The 17607-nt window shown below is 41.5% G+C and overlaps 1 protein-coding gene across 2 annotated transcripts in view; it reads left to right on the top strand.

Annotated features, from left to right (window-relative positions):
- Positions 1-10035: 10035 nt before the first annotated feature.
- Positions 10036-17607, top strand: part of LOC111581921 (sodium-coupled neutral amino acid transporter 3-like) — a 47645-nt gene continuing 40073 nt past the window's right edge. The window contains exon 1 of one of the 2 annotated variants that reach the window (XM_023290326.3): positions 10036-10653. The gene's annotated coding sequence lies outside the window, so the exon portion shown is untranslated. The remainder of the gene's footprint in view (positions 10654-17607) is intronic. The other variant, XM_023290334.3, reaches the window with a different exon arrangement.

The following is a 17607-nucleotide window of genomic DNA, read 5'->3' as shown; positions in this document are numbered from 1 at the left end:
CAAGTTCTCAACTAACTTACCTGGTAAAATAAAGGTTAAATAAAATAAAAACATATAGAAACTTCTACCACTCAACAGGTGCTTTATTTTTTTGCTCTATAACGACTATTCAAAGTAGAGGAAGGAGTTAGTGTAAAATTGTTAATGATTCTCTGTGGATCTCATCGTGCAGGTGGCTGTTTTTTTTGTGTTATGCAAATGAATGTGTTGTCGAACATATTTCAAGTGTGAAGATTCACTCTCATCCTCATCACTAGGGGGCACTGACAGTTTTTAATTCCTTCAACATGTCATCATTTAACATAATTAAATGATTAAACCTCTCACAAAACTCACGAAAATTATCCTACAACAAATGAAACCGAATGAAAATGTTTCATTTCCAAAATTTCGCTTTTATAAAGTGCTTTGATGATTTTGGATGTGTTCTTATGTTTATCAATTGGCCACCTTTTATGCAAAACTGTCAGATTAAATTCTCTGTTTTGCTGTGTTTGTAGCTTTATATCTGTTTACATCAGCAGCCTCCCACACTGTCTGTCACAGAGTCATGCTGGGCACAGGGTGGGTGGGGAGGACTAAGATCACTGGTGTTGGGTCTTCATGCAGCCGCCACAATAGTGGAAGTAAATCAGAATCATTAGATTTTTCTAGAAGACGCCCCCACTGTCACTCCTGGCAGGATTCCGTGTGTCGTACCATGTGGTGTGGAGAAGATGGAAGCCAAATCTTCCCCAGGTCTCCTGTTGACTGCCAGCCAAACAGTGCAGATTAACTAACCCTGTAGTAGCAGAACGACAGCTTTGATCTCCTTGTTGATTAATACTGCAGCACAGAATGAACTGTGCTCACTGTCTCACAGGGACGTTTGTGAATGCCTACTCAGTTTTCAGCGTGGCTCCGGCTCAGCTTACCAGAATCTGTGTCAGCTGACTAAGCCGTTTTGCATAACGCAGTCAGTGGCCGCATTTGTGCTCAATAAAATCGTGAGAGGATGAGACTGACATTTATATACAACATGTCACAGAACTATAGAGAATGGGAGTATGGATAGGGTTCCAATCATACACGGTGTTTATTTTGTAGAACCAGCCAGATGTTCAGAGATGTCTGAGGTTCCTGAAGCTTATGCACATTTCTAGATAATGTCAGTTCTGGATGCAGAGCTCTAAATTTTAGGTGGAGTAGTCTTTGTGTCTTTGCTTTAGGCCCGTTGTTCTGTGCCATTTTGGAGCAGGTCAGATGACCCAGATAATAGCTTTTACCTCAGAACCGAGTAACATTGACGTTCCTTTTACATTTTACCTTTATAGCAGGCTGCAGAGTGACAGAATAGCTTTCTCTCGTTGATACTCAGTTGTGCTGTCACAAAAACCCACATAATATTTCATCTCATTCCTTCACTGCCAACTGCAGGCTCTAAAAAATATCCCACAATAAAATCAAATGTTTTTGTGGCTTTTGTGTCAATACATTCGCTCTTAGTGGGAATATATTAGACGGCATCAACAAGTCGTAGATGGTAGGTAATATTAATAAGTAAAGCTTATAGAGCACAGTTGAGAATCCAGTTTACTGGGAATTGAAGCAAATGCATTTTTAAAGTATTGCTAAACTGTTTAATTTCTGTTTTCGCAGTTTTGTTGTATTAGAAAGCTGTAGTGGCTTTGCTGCACCAGAGACATGTCTGGATTGAAAGGTAACAGTAATGTGAGCTGGCAGAGATGCGTGCACACTGACACACACTCACACACACACACACACTCTGAGTCCAGTGTTTCCATCACTTCAGAATACATTACACTGATCTGCATTTATTTCCTGGTGGCTTACCCTCATCCTTAATGATGACACGCAAAATCATAACTTTAACGTAAATCAGACCATAGTCTAATCTTAAAGTAGATAACTTAAATTCAATGATTTACATTAAGAGAATTTTAATGTAAATCCTCAAAACCTAAGTACTGCAGGTCCACACAAACACAATTATTTTTCTAATGCCCATTCAAATGTCCATAAAAATAATCAACTGAATGTGATCAAGAATCATCACTAAACATCGTTTAAATTATTCTGGGATCAATTAACATCAATATTAGCATTTTATTTGGCATGTTGCTGGAATTTTTTCAGCCAGAGAAATGAGGAACTGACATCTGTGCTGTGTCTTCTTGCTGAGCTCTGAGTGGTTGTTTTATTTCTGCAGATAACTGATAAACTGTCCTACGCGCCACTGAAAATGACACATTTTATTGTGCTTCAGGTCCAGAGGAACAAACTGCACCTTGTACTCTTGCATCTGCAGAAGGGTATTCAGAGTTACAAACCATAGCTATTTACTGGCATTATTTCAGAGTAGAATCTAAGTTAAGTTGTTGATTTGGCATCCATGTGCTGCACTAAATGAATAATGTAACCATGGAGAACTGAATACTGGTTGTCACTTGCTGTCTCTGCTCAGGCTTTAATACTTCTTAAGACTCTACACATTTGCCGTGATGACATGACTGAGCTTTTTAGTTTTGCACGACTAACTTATATTTCAAACTGTGCCAACTGGGATTCTGCACGGACAGATGCTGTGAATTAAGTCGCTGTTATCAGTGAAAACAGGGAAACTCTGTGCGCCATGTTGTCAGGTGGATTGTTGGAAAGCTGCACTGATCCTAAGGACATACTGTACAATGTCATGTTTGTCTACATCTGAATTGTTTGTGTTCTTTTCCTCAGGGATCAAAAAGGAAATACATCTAAGGCTATACTCAGAGCAACTTTCAAACAGGAGAACCCACACTGCTAATACACTCCTCGTCTCATGCAGGCAAGTGGTTTAAAAGTCCAGGCCAGCTGTCCAAACAGAGCCAAACTGAATTCAATATCAGAGGAACTTAGCATCTGCACATTCATTTAGAAAGAGTTTAGATGTATTATTGCATCTTAGCGTTCATAAAATGAGGTATTTCTGTTTTATATTTATTTGTTACTCCATGAATGTTTTGAATATTTCTCCCATTGGGCCCTTAAGACAAACTTTCTGATACCATCTGCTTGGAGCTATCAGGCTGAGCCTGAATGTGTGATTAACCAACACAACACATATCTAATTATATTTTTTCTTTTTGTTTTAGTTGTACTTGCCCAGTTTCTTCTGGTGTGAGGAGAAATCAAATAATACTGGTATATTTACCTGTAAATGCTGCTAAATGTACCAGTACTTAGAAGTATTTTACATAAACAGTCTCTGTGCTTTCTTTAATTATATATTCTCTCAATGAAAGTGTTGCTGTTCCCATGAAATTTGTATTGAATATTTCTCTTTGTTTAAATGTTATATTTCTGTATATCATGTCTTGTGCAGATAGAGGAGTTTAATGACGCAGTAAAATTGGGTGTCCAGTCACACCAAGTTCATCCCTCTAGCAACATTTTTTGGGACTAACTTTGTCACTTGAGCCTTTCATTTTCTGGGTTCTGGTTATTTGGAGTGATTCCCCAAGGCCAAACCAAGCAGCTGGCAAAGGGAAGACATTTGATGAATGGTCTGTAAAAATTTGATGAACTTAAAGAGAAGGTGACAGACTGTGAGAATCTCTGTAATGTGATGGTTTTAGTGAAGCCTTTCGTTGTGTGCAATCCAGTTTGGAGAATGCAGTTTTCTGTCTTGAGTGAAAAGCAGATGTGATGACATAAACATGGAGTTAGACGGTTATAATCAGATAGTAAAAACGTGTTAGGTATAACTGACTCTCAAGTTGTCAAATAAACTCAGTCCTTAAAAATATTAAGATGCAGACAATGTGTTTACCATCTTACACTGATCAATAGCAGTATTCAAACCCCCGTATAAAACATTGATTATCTTGTTTTAATGCAGTGTTCTGCCAGCGTTTGTATGGGTGCTCCTTTGACACATACCACTCACCTAAACAGTGCTGCAGAGCACATGCCCCCTTGGCAACAGCACTCTCCCAGCAGGATAACACATCCTGTCACACTGCAAAAACTGCTTAGAAGAGATCTGAGGGCCACGACAAAGAGCCCAAAGCATCTGTCCAATCTCCATTACCAATGTCCTGGTACCAGACAGCACAGGACGCCCCAAGAGCTCCATGCCCCAATAGGTAAGAACTGCTTGGGTGGGAGGAGGTGGATGTGCATGTTATTGTGGTGGTTCTAATGTTATGGCTGATAGTATGCTGTATATTAGTCCATCACGATGCTAAACTTTGCTGATTAGTTCCATACACAAAGTACATCTTTACTGGAATTGGAACAATTCTGTAGGTCATGAACCAAATGTTGGTTTAAGTAGTTTGACCTGGTTGTGCTAAAAATAAATAAATGTAATTATCTTTTTAAAAAAGCCAGAGGGTCACCAAGTGTGCCTGGATTGAATCAGTCTGAACCAAAGTGGTGACATTTCCTTCCATAGAGACCTGCTGCAAGCCAACTAAATGCACACATATTCTGTATTATTATCATCCATCCATCATATAAAAACCGCTTAATCCTCAATAGGGTCACGGAGGGGCTGGAGTCTATCCCAGCTGGCTTTGGGCGAAGGCAGGGGACAGGTCACCAGTCTATCACAGGGCTACATATATATCTAAACAATCACACTCACATTCACACCTATGGGCAATTTAGAATTATCAGTTAACTTCAGCATGTTTTTGGACTGTGGGAGGAAGCCAGAGTACTTGGAGAAAACTCACACATGCCCAAAGAGAACGTGCAAACTCCATGCAGAAATATCTCACATTATCATTTTTTTATAAACGAACTTCATTATAACAATCAAGAGCACTAAACAAAAGCATCATCTTACAGACACCAGAAATCACTTTGATTCTGAAATGCAAATGTTTTAGCACATTTGTAATTTGCAACTGCAAGCAAACTAACATCAGAGAAGCATCTTTAAATTTTTTATCCAGGAATATTTTTTTTCCCCTTGTCTTTGCTGCCTGCACTCTTTCACACACTGACCTTCTTCCCTGTTTGGGCCTCAGAGTTTCGACACCCTCCTGGAACATCCAGGCTGCTCCTTCAGGGAATTCCTCCTGCAGAGAGGAATAATGCTCAAGACATCTCTCTGTCCTGCAGAGCCATATGTGCATGAGTGTCACAAACTCTTTGATGGTCAAAGAGGAAGATGGGCAGGTGGCTCAAGTATGTGTTTATGTGTGTAGGAGAGGGGGCACTTTGTGAAGTTCTTCTGTAAAAACTTTCTGGGATGATTGAAGTCTGGAGAGAATAACAAACAGCAGTCCTCTGGTATGACAGATGTCTCCTCTCGATAAATGCTTCTGAAACTCTTTGGTTATTCTAACTCACTGTGTCGTTATGTCACATTTACGGTTGCTGGGAATGTGCTGCATTTGTTTGCAGCTGATGCACCTCATCGCCTGTTGCTAAAAGTTCAAAAATATCTTCTATCGTATAAAATATAGAATATGAATGACAAAATGCTTGAACGCTCCAGTAGAATCTTCCAAGTTATTCATAATGTGGTTCCAAAATCAAGAATAAGCTTAACTTAAAGTGACCTAAAAGTGCTACGAGTGAATGAAAACTGAGCTCCTGAGCTCAAATATCAACAGATCCCTCTCCAAGACAACCAAGCCAACTCCACCTGTTGATGTAGACAGTGTTATATAGCTGGGAAAAAGCTTGTCCCTTAATTTGGATGTGTTTTGTCAAAGTATTGGGGAATTATCATTATTTAAAGTCAAAACAATTAATTTTTAAAATATTCTTACATTTTCAGGGGTAAGTCGTGAAGCTTAAACATTCTCCTGTCCATTTTAATGTTCATTTTAGTCATCACTGGCAGGTAAAAAGTTACCTTGACACAAACACATTCTTCTGTTAGAAATCAAAATCATGCATGACTCATTCTTAGTTAGCTTTTTAAAATCTGTATTTCTGGATTTAACTGTGTCGATGTGGTGCTGATAATTATTTCCAAATTCCAGCTAAACATCTGTTGTCATTTTTGATGTGGGTCATATTTTAATTCATGTAAATAAACCTGATCAGCTGCACACACATGCACTTTTCTTTAACACCTACAAACCGACTCATGCCTGTAGCCCCCAAAGCGCCACGTCTGCTGTTGTTAGTGTTAACTGTTGCATACGTGAATCACCATCACACTTGGTTCACAATGGATTAATGAAACCTTCACCATAGTCCCACATAATGAACTATCTCATTGGAGCTTTCAGGTAATTTCATAACCACATATTTTCCAGAGTGCGGGTATTTATTGCTCATCCATGAGTGGGACGTACAGCAGGGATAATCACGCTGTGACTGGTCTCTTACCCAAATGATGAATGTGCCAGTAGATTGACCTTAATTGACTTTGATTGCAGCATCTTCCAGCAGGGCTCAGCAAAATAAACTGAATGGGTTTAGTGGTCTGTGATGAGATCTTTTCTTCCCTTTTCTCCTAATTATGTCCACGGTTGGGGCTGATGGGCGGCCGAGGACGGGAGGAGACCACAAATCAAGCTCCTCGGAAAAGACCTCAGATGTCAGAGTCTTAACATGCTTTTCTTTTTCTAGTTCTGCCTTTGAAAAGTCGAAATCCACTTATGCATTTATTCCAAAGGTATAAGCTGTTGAAGTGTTACACATATTTTCTGACCTCCCAGAAGTCACAGACGGCCATTGTTTTCAGAAATCCATTGAAAGTTGTTCAGAAGGCTGCACTGCTTTGTTGATGTGATGTATTAGGTTGAATGCTGAATGTAATGCTTTATTGTTTGTACAAAGATGGCTTAGCGATATTTATGCAGCTTTTGACAGTGAAATCATCAGCAAATAAGGAAAATTTTTTAAATCATTCTTTCTTTTTGAAACGATCATGTTAAAGTCAAAACAACAGCAGAATTTTCAGGACATCTTGAAGAGACAGGAAACATTTTTAATCATTCTGAAGCCTAAATGTTCATCTTTTAGATCAAAATCAACTTCAGTTCAGTGTGATGCCTTGAAGATGGAAGGAGGAATAATGCAAAGGTTGCCTGCATGTGCTTTTAAATCAGAAATAACAAACTTACAGGTAGAATTAGCCTACACATTCTTGGTCAGTGTAATTTGTACTGATCTGTATTAGGTACTATGATGCTAATTTCATAAGGAAAAAGAATTTGACTGATCAACATGTGCATCATACTTGATTGATGTTGTCCTGCCAATTAATTGTGAAAACACTTAAATCACATGATGTCTGCTAGTGTTGAGCCAAGAGTACAGACTGTTGGTCAGACAGAAATTATTTTTATTTAACTCGTGTTTTTCAGTAGAGGTTAAGGAGGTGTGATTTTTTTGTGCATTTAAAGGAAAATGATAAGAGTATGCTATTATATGATGGAAGACTTTTGACCACAAGATCAGCTTGAAATGATGGAACAATGCTCAGACACTCGTAGCCTAAAGGGCAGTTTTTTTCCTCTTATGCACAAAATAAGGAATACCTTAAGTGATTCAAGCAGCATGTTGGTCTGTCAGTTTATCTGATGCAAACTAAAAATAATTTCTTACCTCTTACGTCTTACCTCTCAGGAAGACACTCTGAAGTAACTCCTGAGAGGTCAGAGTATGTTGGAGGGGAGAAGTGTAATGCCTATCCACAGAGGTTCCTCCAGGGTCAGTATTTGGTCTCCTCCTCTTCTCAATATACACAACCTCACTTGGTGTAATAATCCACTTCCATGGTTTCTCTTACCATTGCTATGCTGATGATACCCAGCTCTTCCTGTCATTCCCCTTGGACAACCACATGGTCTCTGCCCAGATCGCATCATGGCTTTCAGATATCTTGGCATGGAGGTAAAAACGCCACCTTCAAATCAACCTCTCCAAGACTGACCTCATTGTCATCCCTGTCAGTCCCACTATGCAACAAGAAATCAACATCCAGCTTAATTCAACCCAACTCACACTCACAAAGTCTGCCAGACACTTGGGTGTCATGATTGATGACCAACTAACCTTCAAGGCTCATATGGCCTCTGTTGCTCAGTCGTGTCGATTCACCCAGTACAACATCGGGAAGATCAGACCCTTCCTGTCTAAACATGCAGCACAACTCCTGGTACAAGCTCTCATAATATCACGCATCGACTACTGCAACTCCTTACTGCATGCACGGTCAAACCTCTTCAGATGATCCAGAATGCAGCAGCACGTCTGATTTTCAACCAGCCAAAAACAGCACATCGCCCCACTGTTCACATCGCTTCACTGGCTTCCAGTTGCTGCATGCAAAACATTCAAAACTCTAACACTTAAATTCAAAACTACAATGAAAACAGCTCCCTCCTACCTGAACTCTCTCATTCAGGTCTACACTCCCTCCCACTCACTACGCTCGGCCAACAAAAGGTGCCTGATACAACCACCACAACAGGGCCAGTCGATAGCTAGACTCTTCTCTTCTGTGGTTCACTGGTGGTAGAATGAGTTACCAAACTCTGTTCGGTCTCCTTGAGTCCCTTTCAGTCTTTGAGAAAAGACTAAAAACCCAGCTCTTCACTGAACACCTTTGCACTGGACAGACTGCAAAAAAAATATCCTATTGTGCCTGCACTGCCTGTAGGCACCACAGTCCTGTTATCACATTTGGACTTGTTTTATGGTTCTTATCCAGGTTGTTTTCTCCTGACTAGATCCTTGCTTGTGCTGTATCTACTCTCAGATGTTGCTTTGGATAAAAGCATCAGCTAAATGAAATTGTAGAATTTGACAAGATGAATTGCAGTGAAATTTTATGCAGATCTTTGTGGCACAAACAGGATAAACTGTAATCGGTATTTCAGCGAATCTGTCTGTCCAGTACTTTGCTTTATAAACACATAAAACTGATGACATTCCATCCGCCTTAAATGTATTTTGAGTTTAGAGCTAATTAGGAAATGTTTGCATGCTACTCTAAAATAACATGGTTACCATGGTAAATTTTATACTTGATTAAATGCTGCTTGCATGGCTGCAGTCACGTTGGTGTACACTTTGGATTTCATTCCAATGCATTTATTTAAATTACTTAACTGCAAATCAGCCTGCTACAGTAGGAATATGAATGTCATATGTGAGATGAAATGCATTGACTGCTATGGTACTGTGCATCTGGGTTTATTTAGTTGGTATTTCTGCCCACTGGTCATCTAACTTCTGATACAGACCTTTGCTACACCCAGTTTCTATGGTTACTCCTCACTGTGCATTGCTCTTGGCAGCCAGAAAGTCCTCTGGAACACATGCATCACTTTTTAAGCTGACAGGCAGGTGAGGCAAAGTGACACTGAAAGTAGAACCATGGGAGAGTCCATGCAGCTGATTCTGTCCCTCTAGAACCAGTCGCCAGATGTCCTTTGCCTCCCTCCCTCTACTCCTCTCTCCTCATTAGCTGACAGTGCTTAAATTAGCATATTAACTGGTTATCTGTGATTAGAAGCCACCACTTTTCTAGAGCTGAACCAAATGCCTTCATACACTCGAGATTCACTCTTTTGAACTGTAGCATACATCTGTTGAGCTCCTACGGTGACCTCTGGGATGCACAAGGCCACTTTCTCAGCATCTCTGGCCCTCTCCTCTCTGGGTAGTCGTCCCCCTACTGGGTCAACCTCAGAGCAGATGCAGAGCCAGAGGTTAAATGTCCTCTGCTTTCCACAAGGTCAAGCAGCTTCAAAGGAAACTGTGGTTTGCATCTTAAGAGCACGAGATGGCACTGATGACGCACAAAATTAAAAATGCAGGTTTATAAATGAGTCAGATTTTATGGATAATGTGTGTTTCTGGCTCTAGAATACCCTCATAAATAGTCAAACACCCACACTGAAGAGGGACCTGCTCGCTCTAATTTTCCTGCAGGTGTGAGTGGCTGAACATGAGCTGGAGGACAGAGGAAAGAGACGATCCCCGGAGCTGTGTGACATCAAAAACGCGCTACCGCAGATGACCTAGAAATGGAGCGTGCGTAGCCGTCCTGTGTGCGTAAGCAGCCGCGGTGGTGGCACATGGTCCTGGGTGCTGTTTACGTTGTTGATTGCGTGCCAAGACGAGACACCGCGATTGGATCGTTTTTTATTTAATCAATAGTCGCTGTGAGGTATTTTTGGAAGCAATTAAAGGGGACACCAATCCGGCAGTTTTAAATAAAAACGCACCGTACGTGTGGTCTCCCTGCGCTCATTCATCATCCCTTTTGTCTCGTGATGCGCGCTCAGGCACGACGACACGCACGTCCGTGACACACAACCTGACACCGACACTAAAAAACGTCTCCAACATGGTGAAAGCAGCGGGCATGAGCTTTTAATCGATACCGATCAGCTGCTGGATCACCATCTCCAGACGATTAGAGAGGTGCGTGCCAAACAGGGGGCTCTCGCGTCCTCTGCGCGCTCTGGCTTCACACAAACGATCCGAGTGCGTGCGGTAGGCGGAACCCGAACGATCTCCACATCCCACTTTGGAGGAAAGATTACGAGGACAATTTGGTGGGAGACACATGACATTAGGGCAGCCGGGAGGGAAGGCGGTCGGACGTAGTGCGGGAGAAGAGGCAGGACAGCAAGCCGAGATCTGTGTGGAGATATTTGGAGTTTGGAGGAGGACGCTGCTACTTCTCTGGTAAGGCTCGCTTCATGTGTTGCCCTTTGTAATGCATTAAACTTGTGTTTAACACGTGTTGTGGGGGGATTTAAACGCAGGAATTCGTTGAATTACAATTGTGCATGGACGCAGCGTCAACCTTCACCTATAATTAACGAAATGGGAACAGGCAAAGTGGAAGTCAAGTGAAGACAGCGTTGCTCGGTTGTTTTATTCAGCCTCGGTGTAAAGAGGTGACATTCCAAACGTGCTGGTCCTCTGTGTCTCCTACCACTAAGATGTAGTGCCCTCCTTTGGACTGCACTCACTCTTTTTGCAACTCTTCCTTGTGGTTTATTTGCGAATCCGCAGGAATTATTTGATGCACAACTGAACACGTTTGCTCAGAGAGAGAAAACTGACCCAGTGTCTCCCTCCGGCCACCAGGATCAAGTGCAGTAGATGAGTCAAAGCCAACTTGGACACTAGAGACTAGAAGCTCAGTGAACCACTGCTTCCTAATGTGATACTCATTTTCATGTCATTCCTTCAAATAGCCCAAACACACTGTGCACTCATCACTTTCCCACTTTCACTGCACATATGGCACTCAGGAATAAGAATGTCATTGCAGTGTATCTGATGGGAGCCATTTGGTTGGCTGGATTGCTGCCATGTTTGAATTTTTCAGGTTCTCACGGTTTCATTTTGGGACTCTGTCATATTTTAAAGTCATACTGGTGAAGCATCTGCAGCTGGTTCCTACCAGTGTGGCTACAGGTGCCATCTGGTCCTCATGTTTGGCGACGCTTCATAGCCTGAGGGACATTTTTATGCTTTCGGTCGGATGCCAAGTCTAACTAGGAAGGAGAAGCACAGCATACTGGCCATCATGTGCAGATATACAGTATCTGATGTTACTGACAGGAGGGAATGCTGCTCTAAACACTTTTGCCTGATGGGAAGATTTCTAATGAAGGCACACTCCACTGTCTGGTGTTCATACTTAGAAGGACATTCAACTTGCATGAATCCATCCAGCTTGGCAAGGTGCAAAAAATCCCCCAGTTTGGATGTAACTCTAAGCAGCAGCAGCAGCAGCAGCAGCAGCAGCAGCAGCAGCAGCAGCAGCAGCAGCAGCAGGGTTTGTGGAGCAAAGTCACCAGTCATTCTCTCTCCTCTGTGATGAGTCACTTCTAGGGCTTGTGGGCATCAGGTGAGACTGTGACTGCTGGACTTGACAGGCTGCATGTCTGGTTGCTTGGCCTCTGCTGCTACACTCCACTGACTCCTCTCTGTGACCCGTGTGCTTCCAGCCTCCCACCCCACCATAAAATCACAGCGTTAACACTCTGATCCAGCCTCTGCTGAGCATTGTGCTTGCTGAGCTTTTGATCTGCTGTGTGATTAAAGCCCCCATTTGTCTGTTTCAGATTGTGTCCGTGTACGTACGTGCAGTGTGCACGTGTATGTGGTCACGCACATCTATGTAGTGTAGCGCTGTGATTATACCGTGACACTGTGGTGTGCCAAGTAGTGTTGATCTCCATGCAGCCTTCTTGTTCATCATTCACAAGTGTAAATGGTTTTTCTACTGTAATAGGTGAAATGATTCAATCACAACTAATTTCAGTCTGTAGCTGTTACATCTATTCAACAACTCCAACTGTCTCCTTGAGATTTTTCTTTCTCTGTCAGTCTTCAGTCTGTCGTCTGTAGATAATCATTACTGATGACTCCTTCTCCTGCCTCCTCTTTTCTTCAGTATTAGAGCAGACACTGGGATTCACTAAGTTCTTGTTTAATTTGATCAAAGCTCCTTGTCCGTGAGAAATATATTTGGATCCTGCAGCAGTATTGGTTTACGTCTGCAGGAATGAAAAGAAAACATGAAGGGATTTCTCAGTCTTAGAGTGCAATGTAGTTCACTGAGAGAAGAAAGGAACACCCTGCTGCGACTTTGTCAGTGGTATTAAACTATGAAAGGACATGAGCCAGTGTCTGGCCTTGAGGTTTTACAGGGATTTGATTTTGATCTTTTACAACAAAAAGTCAGAAGAATGAATTTGCTTTAACCCTTTCCTCGTGCAAAAAATACGCTGTTGCATTCGCATGGTCGACATTAAACATGGTCAGTTTCATAGATTATTTATTTACAGCCCCCTACAAACTGACCAAGATGTGATACATGTGATCTTTGCCATGTGTGGTGGTTATGGATGCATCTAGAGTTTTGAACCTTTGAAAAATACATCAAATAGACCATCAGTTTGTATTTCACACTAATGCCAATCTAGTACTTCATAGAGGCACTTCTGTCCCTTTAAGGTCCAGTGATTTCATGTGCTTGTCACCAGACATATCACAGTATTTCTACATTTTCAAAGTGCAGACTGTTTTATGAAAGACTCGAGGACATACTGAGGGATGTCATAGATGATTTGCAGCTCGGATAAGGCCGCACTGCTGAGGATAAATGCCAACCTATTGGCCTGATGAGCTCTAAGCAGGAGGGAATTACTACATCCTCAACATTGAGCTGTCTGGCAATCAGCAGTAGACTGAGAAGAGTCTCAGATCAGTGTCTCATGGGAACAGTTGCCGGTTTAATTGAAATTTCACATCAGTTGAAATTCATGCCCTGTATTATTAAGGTGTGACTACATATATGGCAATGTCTGTTTCTTTAGTTGTCATTATGAATAGTTCACATTCTAATTTTTAAGAGCTGTCAGCAGTTCCATTGAGAAGCAGCAGTATGTGTTTAATAAGAAAACGCAAAGAAGTAGATGCAATTTGATGGAGTAGGATTTTGTTTCTTCCAATTCCCAGCCTCTGAGTTGAGAACCCTTGCCTGAGGGCAAAGTATGGGCTTGAGATGCTTGTAAGGCTTGATTGAACTGCCAAGGACATTCCAGTAGGACACACAGAAGAAAATCTCTTCACATTAGTGCACCTTAGAAGCTAGAAAAGTTTGAATACATTTCTCCTGAGCTGTAGCCAGAACTGTATTTTTACTGATTATCCGTCGCTGGCTTTTGTACTCGGTGCAATTCTTACTTCTATAAGGGATTTGATTCTTAAGCCTTACATTGATCTGCTTACATTGGGAGCCTGCTGTGCTCAGGAGTTCTCTGTCAGTGGATTGGGATTTGGACTTCCTCGGTGCTGTGGCATGTGACAGAGTCAGCAGTACAATATCCACCATGGTGGTCACACACTGCGTGAGTCGTACTTTCAACGGAATGAATGCATTCGTCCCCATGATGCACTCTCTTCCCCCACTTCCATCCCCATGTGATGAGGAGGAAACAGGAGAGGGAGACGGGCAGCAGATGCCAGGAGAGAGTGGTACTTTGTTTTGGGCCACATGATTGTAGAGAAGACAGAGTTGGTATTGAAGAGTGTGGTGATGAGGAGGAACCGTCTGGACGGAAGGCCGGTTTCTGTCCCATTGTTCAAACTTGTGTACACTTTCCCTATGTGTGCAGCGTCCTTGGCTCTGTTAGTTCTGTCCTCAAGTTCGGTCCCTGGACAGACTGCTTTTGGAGCCAGGGTGCAACTTAACCACAGCTGGAAGCGACAGAAAGTGATATGGTAAAGGTAAATAATGTCCACATCAAATATCTGCATTTTTACAAACGGTAATTCATTCTTTACAACATTTGAGCACAAAATTATGCTTTCTTTTAAAACTGTATTTAAATCAAGATAAAATATTTTTGTTTTACAGATATTTCTTTTGGTCTGAAAGAAAATATATGTATATTAAGAATTAAAAAAACATGGTGAATCTTTGTTTAACTGTGATTTTACAGTTTCACTGATTTGTTAAAATATGGATAGTGTCCAGTAAAATGGCAAAACTGAACAACTTGTATTGATATACAATTAATGACAGGTTTAGAATTAAAAGATCACGGCAGATGGTTTTCATTGCCTCAGTGAATCACACCGCAGCCGAATTTGTTGAAGTGTTTGTACCTTCATCTTCAAATTAGCAGCCTTATGTGATGAACTGTCAAACATTTTTTAATTTAAATTCATGAAGTTGTATTAAAAATGTAGAAGAGAGTGCTAATTGTGTCTGCTCTAACATGACTTGCAAGCTTTTCAGCTTACAGCGAGCTCACTGCTGTACACTTGCAGTGCTTTAGCAGCCTCACAGGGCAAATCAGATTTTGTCTGGAGGATAACATTATCATGGCAGCGTTAAGTTATTGTCCAAGCCAGTACTCATCACCCTCACTCTCTCATATGGATCAAATGAGTGGAAGACACGTGATGTGTCAAAGAAAATAAGAAATACATCACTTGCATCCCTTTCAGTAAGTTGCTTAAATCTGATAATCGGGCTCAGGCACTAATTCATCTCTTTATCAGCACTTTCCATGAGTTCATTCATTCGGCTGTAACTACCTTCCTGCCTCTGATTCCATTATTCCCCTGCGACCATCATGTGTACAAAATGTCACAATGTGGGACGACGTTCTTTTGTAATTGCATTTGTATGACCTGAGGCAGTGCAATGAGGAAAAATGTGCACTACCCTATTTTTTTTCAGACAATCTGACATCTTATAATAAAAACCTTTTTATATAATAAGTTATACACTGTGCTTATTAACAGCTCCTTTGCAGTTTTGTCTGTTAAAGCAGCAGAGTGTCGCTGTGTTTTTCACTGAGGTGATGAAAGCAGGGAGCCACCGAGTCGAGATCACAGTGAACATTTTGTTCTACATCACAGGTTGTTGTTGAAACAGATGTGAGACAGCACAGAAACTTATTAACCTGTCAAAGATTTGAAGTGTCTGCCTCATCACCTCTACAGCATGGCGCTCAGCATCCTCTTGTATTTCTATTTGGAAGTGATACTGGGAGCTGTTACATCCTCTGCTAGTCATGTGGTTGGTATTGGACTTAGTACAGCCTCTGCGTGTCGAGGTGACGTGTGGAGACTGTATTGATCACAGCTGGCTGAAGACTGAGCTCCAGATCTCACCTGGCAGTCATCAGGAGTGATTAGCTTGGAGTTCCAGATTTGCCCTCCTGACCCGTCAGATTGGCCCACCACCACCACCACCACCACCACCACAACCACCACAGCGCCTCCTCCCCCAAGATCCCAACCATCACCACACCTGTGTATGAATCTGCAACCAAACTTTCAGTCAGGCCGGCTGGGATTTAACATGACCAGTTTGCCCTGGTGCCTCTTGTTTTTGTGTGTTTCGTGTGTGTTCTGTAGGTTCCGTAGCCACTGGGGGGTGGTTACCTGGATTATAGCTTCTGTTAGCGTCTGCTGTTTCGGTGAGGAGCTATCAGTCTTGGTGAAGACCACAATTCCTGTTAGCAGCCAGTTAAATTGCTGAGGAGCTACTTGTGATTTGAGTCTTCACATGGTGTGCCCTGTTAAGAAATGTGGCACCAGTTTTATTTAGTTAATTATGCGCTCTTGACACTCATTTGTATTAGCTTCTGAGGTTTGTGGTGGGTGTTGCTACTGTGTTTAAGTTTGGCTAAGGAGTTTAGTTGTGTTGTTTTTGTTCATCTAGTTTAAAATCTCTGTTAGCCTTTGTGCCTTTGTTTGGTTTTATTTTGTTCTTTGATTTAGCAACATCTACCAGCCCTGTTTTCCTTTGGTTGATCATGTTTATGTTAAATTTGTCACTGAGCCATAAATTGCTGAACCTACACCAATGACAACTGGTTATTTTTGTTATACCCAGCTGACCCTAGTGGTTGGACTGTGACAGAAACGATGATCCTTTCTGAAATTATCAGTTCTTAGAGTATCTCTGATATCCCTCCACAATACTGTCCTTTTCCTGATTATTTATAATTCTGTTCTGCATTTGTATGACACTAAAAATGAAACATGCTGGAGGAACGGTTTGACTGTCAGCGATGGCAAATGCAGATGTGTTTAATGGAGGATTGTGCAGATAAGAAAATCTGCATGATTACAGAATCTGCACATTTCATCACCTTCACACACATTGCACGGGTGAGATTTAAATAGACATTTTTACGCCTTCAAAATAGAAAAGTACAGATGTGCACTAGACCCTGCTCTGTATCAAAAATGACACGATCAAACAACACGTGATTAGATACAAAGATGAAGAGAAGTAATAGTGAAAGAACAATGAATTTACGACTTGATGACATAAACAGATAGGGGTTTGTAGTGTGCATTGAAGTTTACAATTGTTATATTAGGATTTTACAGGGACATCAATCATGTGGACAGCTGCTAGCTGTCAGAAAACCTCCATTTACATCGTCATCTGTTTTTGATGGGATGCATTTTGTGTGTTTGTGAGTGTTTTAGTGTCATTGCGTCTCTTTTTCATTTCCTTGTAAGGTTGTTTCACGACTCCAGTTGCATCAGTAAAACAAAAAAAAAGCTTAGTCTCTTCCTGTGTAATTAACAACTTGCTCTCATTTAGTGACTCACATGCTAATTACATTCCAAGCACAGACTCAAGGAAGGCTCAGCTCTGCAGATTTTTACGTGTAAAATCTTCATATTGTGTTCCTTTAGTTTTACATCTCACGGCTCCCCTCTTATTTTATGTCGCAGGGCTTTTTATGTGTAAATCCTTAAATCATAGGCCGTACATAAAGATGGACAGCATGACGGCTCTCGAGAAGTGATGCCAAAATATGTCAGAAATGGGCAGCTGTCATCCTGAGCTTCTGGCTTCATTTCCAACCAGAGTCTGTGCAGCACTGCAACCAATCTGGAGGGGAAAAAAGCAGCTGACATGTAGCTGGTTTGGGTGTAACAGACGGTAGTCGATCCGAGATCCCCACCCCGTTGGTGCAGCAAGCGTGTGAATCATGGATTAATTGTAAAGTTAAACCATCGCAGTGTGAAATACATTTTAAATGCCATAGCTGTTAGGAGAGTGCAGTCTTCTGCCAGTGATCAAGCCCTTTGTTGCAGTTTTGAAGAAAATGATGTGGCTTTGCACCAGAATTGGGAGTT

Source organism: Amphiprion ocellaris, chromosome 5 (assembly GCF_022539595.1).
Source record: "Amphiprion ocellaris isolate individual 3 ecotype Okinawa chromosome 5, ASM2253959v1, whole genome shotgun sequence".
NCBI lineage: Eukaryota > Metazoa > Chordata > Actinopteri > Pomacentridae > Amphiprion > Amphiprion ocellaris.
This window is presented reverse-complemented; position numbering and strand designations above follow the sequence as displayed.